Raw genomic sequence first — 10,701 nt, forward strand, 5'->3', positions numbered from 1 at the left:
TCACAAGGCCATTCGCACGGCCAAACCTCCGCAGTGCGAGGGAGATTATATTTGGGCTTCTTATTCTCTTCACTTTGCTTATCCTTCGAGCTTCGGCTCGAAGAGCCCCTCAAAAATCTCTTCATCATTTTCTTTCTCTGAAAAATTTCTGAAATTTTAGTGACTCGAAACAAAAGTGAACCGAACTCAACAAGATTGATAGCAACTACTCCTACAAGTGCCTAGAGACCATATCATGCATTAAAACTACATGTGACCAAAGAAATTTGACATGCAAGCTCAAGAACAGGGTCACCTAAGAAGCAAAAATTTGCAATAAATAAAGCACTAGAACAAAAACTAATTGGACCATTGGAGGAGTCACATACCAAAGAACAATCCCCCAAAGCAGTTTTGTGAATGGAGCTTTGAGCAAGGAGATTGAAAATGGCAGCAAAACGAGCTAGAACACGAGTTTGAGCTGGTGGAGGATTTTTTTTCTAGAGGAAGACGAAGTGTGTGGGTGCAAGAATAAGTGGAGGGGGCCCACATGGGGTCCATGAGGCAGGGGCGCGCCTTGCACCCTCGTGGCCAGGTGGTTGCCCCCTCTAGTGTGTTCTCAGTGCAAAATATTCTTAAATATTCTACAAAAAATCATATTTCATTTTCAGGACATTTGGAGAACTTTTATTTTCGAGGTATTTTTTATTGCAAGGATAATTCAGAAAACAGACAGGAAATACTATTTTTTTGCTTTATTAAATCTAAATAATAGAAACTAAAAGGAGAGTATAGAGAGTTGTGTTTTCTAACTTCATCCATCTCATGCTCATCAAAAGGAATCCACTAACAAGGTTGATCAAGTCTTGTTAACAAACTCATTCTGAATCGCATGAAACCGGACAATTTTTGAATAACACTAGGTTACCTCAACGGGGCTATGCACATCCCCAACAATAATAATATCATATTTCTTCTTGACAGTAGGAAGAGGAAATTCAAAACCTCCAATAGTAATTGTTGAAGTTTTTCCAATAGAATTGATACTGTGGACTTGAGGTTGTTTCCTTGGAAAGTGTACCATATGCTCATTACCATTAACATGAAAAGTGACATTTCCTTTGTTGCAATCAATAATAGCCCCTACGGTATTCAAAAAGGGTCTACCAAGAATAATAGACATACTATCGTCCTTGGGAATATCAAGGATAACAAAGTCCGTTAAAATAGTAACGTTTGCAACCACAACAGGCACAACCTCACAAATACCGACAGGTATAGCAGTTGCTTTATTAGCCATTTGCAAAGATATTTCAGTAGGTGTCAACTTATTCAAATCAAGTCTACGATATAAAGAGAGACGCATAACACTAACACCGGCTCCAAGATCACATAAAGTAGTTTTAACATAGTTTCTTTTAATGGAGCATGGTATAGTTGGTACTCCTAGATCTCCCAGTTTCTTTCGTATTCCACCTTTGAAAATATAATTGGCAAGCATGGTGGAAATTTCAGCTTCTGGTATCTTTCTTTTATTAGTGACAATATCTTTCATATACTTATCATAAGGATTCATTTTAAGCATATCAGTCAAACGCATACGCAAAAAGATAGGTCTAATCATTTCAGCAAAGCGCTCAAAATCCTCATCATCCTTTTTCTTGGATGGTTTAGGAGGAAAAGGCATGGGTTTCAACCCCCCTTCAGCAATGCATCGATGCGTTGTTGTATGTCTATATAACCGTTGCTAGGGTCTATACCAACGGATTAATATTCATTGCCATTGGTGGCGTTGCAAAGGTCTACAACAACATATACACATGCGTTGGTAAACGATGTGAATAAGCGTTGCAAGATAGCAACGTATTTAGTAGGAGCTTAACAATAGTTCATATTTGTTGCTGCCACGCAACACAAAAGGATATTCAAATGGATATAACATGTATTTTATATATAGCCGTTGATAATGATAAGGTCGATGGGGATAGTACATAGGAGGCACTATATATGAGAAAGGTCTAATATATAATTTCCTCTATTGCATTACAAACAACATGATCCAAAGATTATAGTACTAGCCAAATTCTGGATCTTTCAATCATTTTCTCAACTATTCGAAATTAGAATTTTTGAAACATTGACACTGGAAATGATATCCTAAAATATAACATAAGACTATCCAACAGCAACACCATTCTCGACCTTGCAATCAGATGATTAGACTATATAGCAGCACCACCATTCTCGACCTTGCAGTCACATGATAAAACTATCCAGCAACAACACCATTCTCAACCTTGCAATCAGGTGATAAGACTATCCAGTAGCACCATTCTGGACCTTGCAATCAACGTCTAAGCCATGCATCGTCAAAATATCTTATGAATCTACAAAAATACAGAAATGAGATCAGTAACTTACGGTAGAAAAAAAGGTTAATAGAGCAGCAAAATTTAGAAGAGCAACAATCTAAGGTTGAAGGCTATGCAATAATTAATCCGGCTGCATGGCCAATAATTTTTAACATTTTTAGTGGTCGTGTCAACGGGTCAGATTTTGCTAATGTAGCACCAACTCTACATGTACATCTCTACGGAAGAAAAACAACAAGTCATTAGTTTCTTAACCATATAAAAACTACATATCTAATTGATATAGAATAAACTTATGTGACTAGTCGGCGATAGCATGAGTGAATATGGTGTGATATATTCGCAAAACCCAGACTAGTTAGATTTGGGAAGTATCACACATCTGTAGCTATAAGTAGATACTAGCGTACTAAACTAACTCACCTCATTCCATAATTAAGTTTCATCATGTCGATAGAAATAGTGTTTTATAGGAAGCAAGGGAATGTAATTTACACACACAGTATGTGATGAACTGGTTTACCTGATCTAGTTGTAACGAGTCATATCTCGTAGAAGCAGCATGCAAGAAAAGTGTTATTTTTGTGGAAATTAGGTGGGGGGAAAAGATAGGTATATGGTAGATAAGAAATAATATTCAGGATGGAAATTAGTAGTCCAATTTCCCTTTGTAGTGATAGAACTACAGTTACAAATTACATCATAAAAATTCCTATCTGGCACTAGTGATCTTCCATGTTTAAGTGCCAAGAATATTGACATGGAACTAGTGGTGGTGCTAGGATTTACAAGTTTTGATTTCAAAGCTATATATTCTAATTATACATTCACGTACTACACTTAAATGTAGTAAAATACAAGCGGCAAACCTGAACCATGTGTTGTCGTTTGACATCAGTCACCACGTAATGTCATCACTACCTGAAACAATTCAGTTTCTGTAGCCCGAAGTTACAACATATGTATTGGTAATTTAGAAGACCACAAAACAATATTTTGAATGTATGTATACTGACATTAAATTTTCTCCATAGAGAAACTATGATCTCCATAAGCCAGTACCATGGTTAGAATGGAGAAGTCAACAGAAAATCATTACTCACACAAAGTCTCTAGACCAAATGTTACTCTGAATTTGAACTCTCTCAAGACAATCTAAAATACTGAGAAATTGATGCATTTTGGTATTGCCAATATATTTAATTAATAGATAAACTTTGTCAAGTGAGATGGTTCAGTGTTTGCAGTAAAAGATCACTGTCAAAATTGGAAGCTACTTTTTCAACAGTGATTAGTTTTTCAACGAAAAATTGCTGGAAACTTAAATACTGCATAGTCAGTTCCATACATGTACATGCATCTAAGTTTTCCTACTTGACTGAACAACTATACTAATACAAAATTAATAGCTGCAACTACAACTAGTAATATCCGTATAACTTATAGCTGCTGCATATTGCATTGTATTGTAGGAATATGGCTAAGACCCTATCGAGAAGTATAAATCAATAGAGATACAAGAAACACAAACCCATAGAGAGTCGCAAAAAACTACAGTAAATGCCAACCACTAATCATTGATGCGTTAATGTGGCATTAGAAATATGAATGGACATATCAGCCTAGGTGACTGAGCTATTGTATTGGATTGGACGGGATGGGGCAGATGGCTTAGCTGACCGTACTGCACTACAAACCATCACTGTGGAGCGGCTGTACCACTTCTGTACATCTCGTAGTCGTCGTGCCACCATTGTGCATATGGGAGTCGTCGCTCCGCTGCTGTGCATTTGGGAACTGCAACCAAACCTTCGATTTTTTGGCCCATCGAGTAGCCCCCTGCCCCTACGCTATTGACATCTGATCCAAATTCCTATCAAACAAGAGGTAAACAAAGTGGTATTTATCTAAATAAATCAAGACAACTAGTAACAACCAGCACATGGAGATCTAGATAGGAAACTGAGAGAAGCAAGCCTGACTTTGCACCATCCAGGTTCAGCCAAAGTAATAACAACCTGCACATTGAGATCTAGATAGGATCATAGGAGTACAAAGGAGAAGCTATATTTTGGCTGAACCTAGATGGTGCAAAGAAAGGAACAACTCAAATGAAGTCCTGGAAATCTCACCAGGCATTCCGAACTTGACACCAACCAAACTACATGACCATGGACATTTCTGGCAGTACTGAATTCTTATTGACTTCTCATAACTGAACTATGATTAGCTGAAAAAGGAAGAAAAAATGTGCATAAACTGAAGAAGCATATACCATCTTGCAGAGCCACTTACTTTGCTTAGCATTCTTATAGCAGAGTAGATGCTACCTCCCGGTGCAGCGAGGCATAACCTTCCCCATCCCTGCCGCATCTTCGACACCTTCGCGCGCACACTAGAGAAGGAATTAAGAACTCCCAAGGCAACAAAGTGAAATAGAAAACCCAAAAGAAGGGGAGAAGAAACCTTGTGCGTCTTCCTCTTGAAGTTGTTCCCTGTGGTGACTATCGAAATGGAGCGCGGGGAGCGGGGCTTCCAGGAAGAGCGCGATGGTGCCGGCGGTGGACATGGCCAGCGGCACCGTGGCAGTTTCTTGTCCAGCCGTGATCTACATACCGTGGGAGGGAACCCTCATGCCCAAGGACCAAGTTGGGAAACCTAGATGTGCGCCAAGCCAACGGCGGCGCAGGGAAATCAGGTGAGAACGATGGAGGATTTGTGGCGGCGGTGGTGGATCAGGTGAGATCGATTGAGGATTTGTGGTGGCGGCCCGTAGTGAGGTATTTTTTAGGGAGGTCTGCAAGGAGATAAAGTTGTGTCGCCCCCCTTTTCCACATGTTTGGCCATGTGATGTGGAGAACTGTAGATAATCAAGGAAGAAGTGAGTAGAGGGAGGAAGTTAACTATTCGTGGGGAGGTGGGGACGTTGAGTCCACGGCCTGCCAACGCATATGCCAGCTCCGTTGCTAAATATGTGTTGGTGTAGGGGGGTTTCTCTTGTAGTGGCCATGGTTCTCTTTCTTTACCGTGCTTCCTGGCAACGAAGTTTGTCTTATCATAACGTTGATTCTTTGATTGTGGGTTATCAAGATCAACAGCAGGTTCAATCTCTACATCATTGTTCTTCCTAGGTTGAGCATCAACATGAACATCATCATTGTAAGTGCATCTAGTGCCACCCCTAGTTGGTTTTGGAGTATTGACGACAAACCTAGTTGAGGGACTAATGTGTTTGTGAGAATTGCAGGATAACACAGGTAGAAGTCCCTCATTGATTCGGTTTTACTACCAGAGATGACCCCTAAAAATGTATGAAGACATTGAAGTCAAAGGTGGTATATGAAGATATTCACATTGAAGACTATGACAAAAGAAGACACGTTATGAAGCCTATGGAGCTCGAAGACTTAGATCTTTCGTAGTTCTTTTTCTTTTGTGTTGAGTCATAGGAACCACCGTACTGTTAAGTGGGGTCCAGGAGAACCAGTCAGAATGACTGAAGTGATGCCTAAACCAAAAACCTATGTCTTCGAGTGAAGACAATGAGAGCGAATCTTGTCCAGAGCCGGACAAGTCAGCTTTGCTTGTAGCCCAAGTAAAGTTGCCATGAGAGTTTGAAATCTGACCGTTGAGACACGTGTCAGTTCCTTAGTGACCCAGGGTCATTTCGGACAAATCAGGTCGGGTTGCCAAGTGGCTATAAATAGCCCACCCCCTACACCCATAAGTGGTTGGCTGCTCAGATTTCAGTGCACGGCTTTTGTTGTTTGACAGCAACCCACCTCGAAGCCTTTGAGAGAAAATTTCTAGCGAGGAGAAAGCCCTAACCACCCAGAGCCAGAGTAAATTGGGCATCACTTAAGTCTTCTTGTCTGAGTGATCTGAAGACTTATTACACTTGAGGACTGTGCATCCTCCAGACGGTTAGGCGTCGCGTTCTGAGCATCCAAGAGACATTGTGGATTGCCAGTGCACGAAGTCTGTGAAGGTTTGGGAGTCTACCTTGAAGACTTACCTGAGTGATTGGGCGAGGACTATGTGACCTTAGCTCAAGGAGAATATGGTGAGGACTTGGTGTCCTGAGCTGCGTGTTCAGGACTGGGTGTCCGGGACTGTGTGTCCTAAGGTTTAAATACCTAGCCGCTCCAACCAGACGTACAGTTGTCACAGCAACTGGAACTGGTCCAACACATCATTGTCTTCAACGAGTCACTGGTTTCATCTTCACTTCCTTTTACTTACTGTTACTCATTGTGAAGCCATTGCATGCTTGCTATATCTTTTGTCTTCACAACGTAACTGTATGATTTGTTTGGCTTCATAACTTCTTCCTACCTGATCCTTATTACACTGCGGCTACTTGTCATTGTGCTTTCACTCTATTGAATACTTGACCATGGCTTGCCTAGTGTAATCTAACTTCCACTACATAGTGATAGGCATATCTCTACTATTTGTCTTCATAACTTCCACGTTTTGAAGACTTTCATAAAAATCGCCTATTCACCCCCCCTCTAGTCGATATAACGCACTTTCAATTGGTATCAGAGCAAGGTGCTCCCTTGTTCTGTGTGATTCAGTTTAACCACCTGGAGTTTTAGCTATGTCGACTGCAGGGATAATTAAAGTCTCCGCTGCGTGCTCCGTCTTCGATGGAACTGAATATCCCTACTGGAAGAATAAGATGCGTATGCATCTTGAAGCCATTGACGTCGACCTATGGTATGTCGTCGAGAACGGCGTTCCCAAGTCTGGAGAAGGTGTCACTGCTGCTGATGTCAAGAAATTCGTTCAACTGGACTCTACTGCCAAGAACATCATTTGTGGTCATCTGACCAAAGGACAGTATGGCCGTGTGAGTGCCTTGAAGACATCCAAGCTGGTCTGGGACTGGCTCTCCAAGGTCAATGAAGGCATCTCAACCTAGAGAGATCAAAGAATCAGTGTCCTTCGCAATATCTTCAACCGCTTCAAGCGAAATGACAATGAGAATGTCCAGCACACATTTGACCGACTCACTGACATCACAAATGAGCTTCAAGCCCTCGGCGCCACTGAGATTACCAAACACGAAGTCGTCAAGACGCTGCTGAGATCACTTGATAGTTCGTTTGACATCCTGGCCCTGATGATCCAAGAACGTCCTGATTTCAAGACACTCGATCCGTCTGACATACTTGAGAGGCTCAATACACATGAGTTTCAGCTTTCGGAGAAAATAGATATCTACGGTCCAAACTATGGGCGAACTCGTGCCTTGAAGGAAAAAGCTGTTTCCTCATCTGAAGGAGAATCTAACAGCAGTTCTGATGATCCTGAAGACATTGGAAGGGAACTTGCAATGCTAGTGAAGAAGTTCCAAAAATTCACCAAGAAGAAAGGCTTCAGAAAGTCTTCACGATCAAGCTCAAGGAATGATGAAGCTTCTGCTCATGACTACAAGAAGAAAACATGCGACAAGTGCAAGAAAACTGGACACTTCATCTCTGAGTGTCCACAGTGGGACAATGAGAACAGAAAGAAGAAGAAGAGCAACGAATATGACTCTGACGACAAGAAGAAGAAGAAATACACAAAGTCTTCTTCCAAGTCTTCCTCAAAGTCTTCATCACACAAGAAGAGCTCATCTGGCAAGGCACGTGCATTTGTTGGCAAGGAAATGGATTTAGAGGAGGAGTCCGCTTCTGAGGAGGCAGAGGTGGAGTCTGAGGAGGAGTCTGATTCTGGCATTGCAAGTCTGGCTACAGCATACGTCGCCAAGTCCATCTTCAACACTGAAGACAATGACTTCTTCACCGACACCGATGCAAATGACAAGGACTACTCCACTCCTACCTACTGCTTCATGGCACGCGGTGCCATGGTAAACAAACGCACTACTCACTATAAAACATCTAGTGACGATGACTCTGATTGTGATTCAAAACCCAGTTACAAAACACTTGCTAAAATTGCAACTGAACAACAGAAAGCCATGGAACATATTCAAAAACTGTTAGACAGAAGCGATGATCTGTTGGGTGCTGAAATGACTCGATCTGTATCCTTAATTGAAGACATAAAAAATCTTCACGTTAAGTATCAGGAACTTGAAGATCGTCATGATACTCTCTCAACAACTCATGAAAAGCTTTCCTATGATTATCTTCAAAGGAAGCAAGAACTTGATAAATTGAGAGCGGCTCATGAAGATCTTCAAAAGGAAAATGAGTCACTTCGCGCCGAACAGATCATTTCCTCTCAGGAAGGATTTGAACCACCATGTCTTAAATGCATTGAGCGTGATAATGCTACTTCTGTTGCTGAATGTTCCACTGCTACTGTTGTTGCAATATCTTCAATTGTTGATGTGGTAACTAACCCCTCTGCTGAGGATACCACTGCTATTGCTGATGAGAATGCTAGTTTGAAGACATTGCTTGAAACAGGGATGTACAAAAGTCTTAAAGGACATCAGACATTATGTGATGTCCTCAAGAAGCAGATTCTGAACCGAAACCCTAGGAAAGAGGGTGTTGGGTTCGTAAGGAAAATAAATGCAGATGGCTCTTACTGGAAACCTGAGCAGTACCCCAAAACCAAGTGGGTTGCTGCAAAGGAACCTTCAGCAAATCCATCCAATTTATCTGGCTTCACCTGTGCTAACCCCATTATCATTGATGAATCCTTTGATGCAAACTATGTATTGTTTAAAAATCAGAATAGTGTAGTGTTTTCCAGGTACATTGGTACTAACTGCAGGAATGGACCGCCTATGAAGAAGATCTGGGTTCCGAAAAAGTGTCTGGAAAATCTTCCTGTGAATGTCTTCATGACACCTCACATGAAGAAGACAAACCTCAGACCAAAGGCTTCATACGGTCCAAAGGCTTCATACAGACAAAGGACTCACCTGAGTCGCACTAACGCAAATGTTTTGCAGGGAAACCATACTCAGGCATATGAATATGAGAGCGGTTCATCAAACCTTCATGTTCATATGACCAAAAACTATTCTGCCTATTCTTATGAGTACTATTGTCCGTCTGCTAGACTGTTTGCTAGGGCTCCAAAACCAAAATTCTCAGATGCTGCACTTAGACTTATTGCTTCTAAGCCACCCTTGAAGATGTGGGTGGTTAAGAAAGCTTAACTCTCTTTTGCAGGGAAAGGTCTCCAGCAGAAAACCAAAATCTTCTGACGCTATTGCTGGGGACCTTAAAATTCTTGTAGGGCGCAAGATAAAATGCCCGAATGGCATCATTATGTACTTCGTTCCTGAATCGCATGCTACTCTCCCTATTAGTCCTAATCTGGATCTAAGTTTTCATAACCCACTGGTTCGTCAAATGTTTTTGCTTCACAATTCTCTTCGTGAAGCCTATCCCCCTAACTGCACTGTAGGGTACGACACGAGCGTCTTCAATGTCTTCAGAATGGATTATTGACAGTGGGTGTACTAATCACATGACTGGCAAAAGAAGCCTTCTTATGGACTCAACCTTACGTCCATCCGACAAGAGCCACATCACATTTGCTGACACTGGTAAAAGTAAGGTATTGGGTCTAGGTAGAGTTGCAATCTCAAAGGATCAACACATGGATAAAGTCATGCTTGTTGAATCCCTTGGCTTCAACTTAATGTCTGTCTCAATGCTTTGCGATTTGAACATGATCGTAATGTTTGGAAAATATCGTTGCCTTGTACTAATGGAATCTGACAAGTCTCTAGTGTTTGAAGGGTATCGAAAAGATGATCTGTACGTGGTAGATTTCTTAGCAGGGCCACAACTTGCAGTATGTCTTCTTGCGAAAGCTTCAGAATGCTGGCTTTGGCATCGGAGGCTTGGGCATGTTGGCATGAGGAACCTCCACACCCTTGCGAAGAATAAGCATGTCATAGGCATCGAGGGCGTCAAGTTCAAGAAAGATCACTTATGCGGTGCCTGTGAAGCAGGGAAGATGATGAGGGCAAAGCATCCCTCGAAGACAATCATGACCACTACTCGACCCTTCGAACTGCTTCACATGGATCTTTTTGGTCCCACTCACTACTCAACTTTTACTACTACTGCTTGCCTCTATGGCTTTGTCATTGTTGATGATTACTCTAGATATACTTGGGTGCACATAATCCTTTACAAGACTGAAGTGCAGGATGTCTTCAGACGCTTCGCCAATCGAGCTATGAACAATTTTGGCGCCAAGATAAAGCACATCAGAAGTGACAATGGCACTGAATTCAAGAACACTGGCCTTGATACATATCTTGATACCTTGGGCATCACACATGAATTCTCAGCTCCGTACACGCCACAGCAGAATGGCGTCATCGAACGCAAGAACAGAACACTCATTGAGATGGCCAGAA

General features: G+C 41.6%; 1 long non-coding RNA gene across 2 annotated transcripts; it reads right to left on the bottom strand.

Annotated features, from left to right (window-relative positions):
• Window positions 1–1,987: 1,987 nt before the first annotated feature.
• Window positions 1,988–5,277, bottom strand: LOC125508895 (uncharacterized). 2 transcript variants are annotated; one of them, XR_007283862.2, is made up of 3 exons: window positions 4,818–5,277; window positions 3,221–4,746; window positions 1,988–2,366 (listed from the first exon to the last, which is right to left on the bottom strand). It is a non-coding gene; the product is annotated as an uncharacterized LOC125508895 (long non-coding RNA). The 2 variants fall into 2 exon arrangements; XR_007283860.2 differs by having other exon boundaries at window positions 1,988–4,746.
• Between the last annotated feature and the right edge of the window lie 5,424 nt (window positions 5,278–10,701).

Source organism: Triticum urartu, chromosome 5A, assembly GCF_056163025.1.
Source record: "Triticum urartu cultivar PI428250 chromosome 5A, HENAU_Tu73, whole genome shotgun sequence".
Classification (NCBI taxonomy): domain Eukaryota; kingdom Viridiplantae; phylum Streptophyta; class Magnoliopsida; order Poales; family Poaceae; genus Triticum; species Triticum urartu.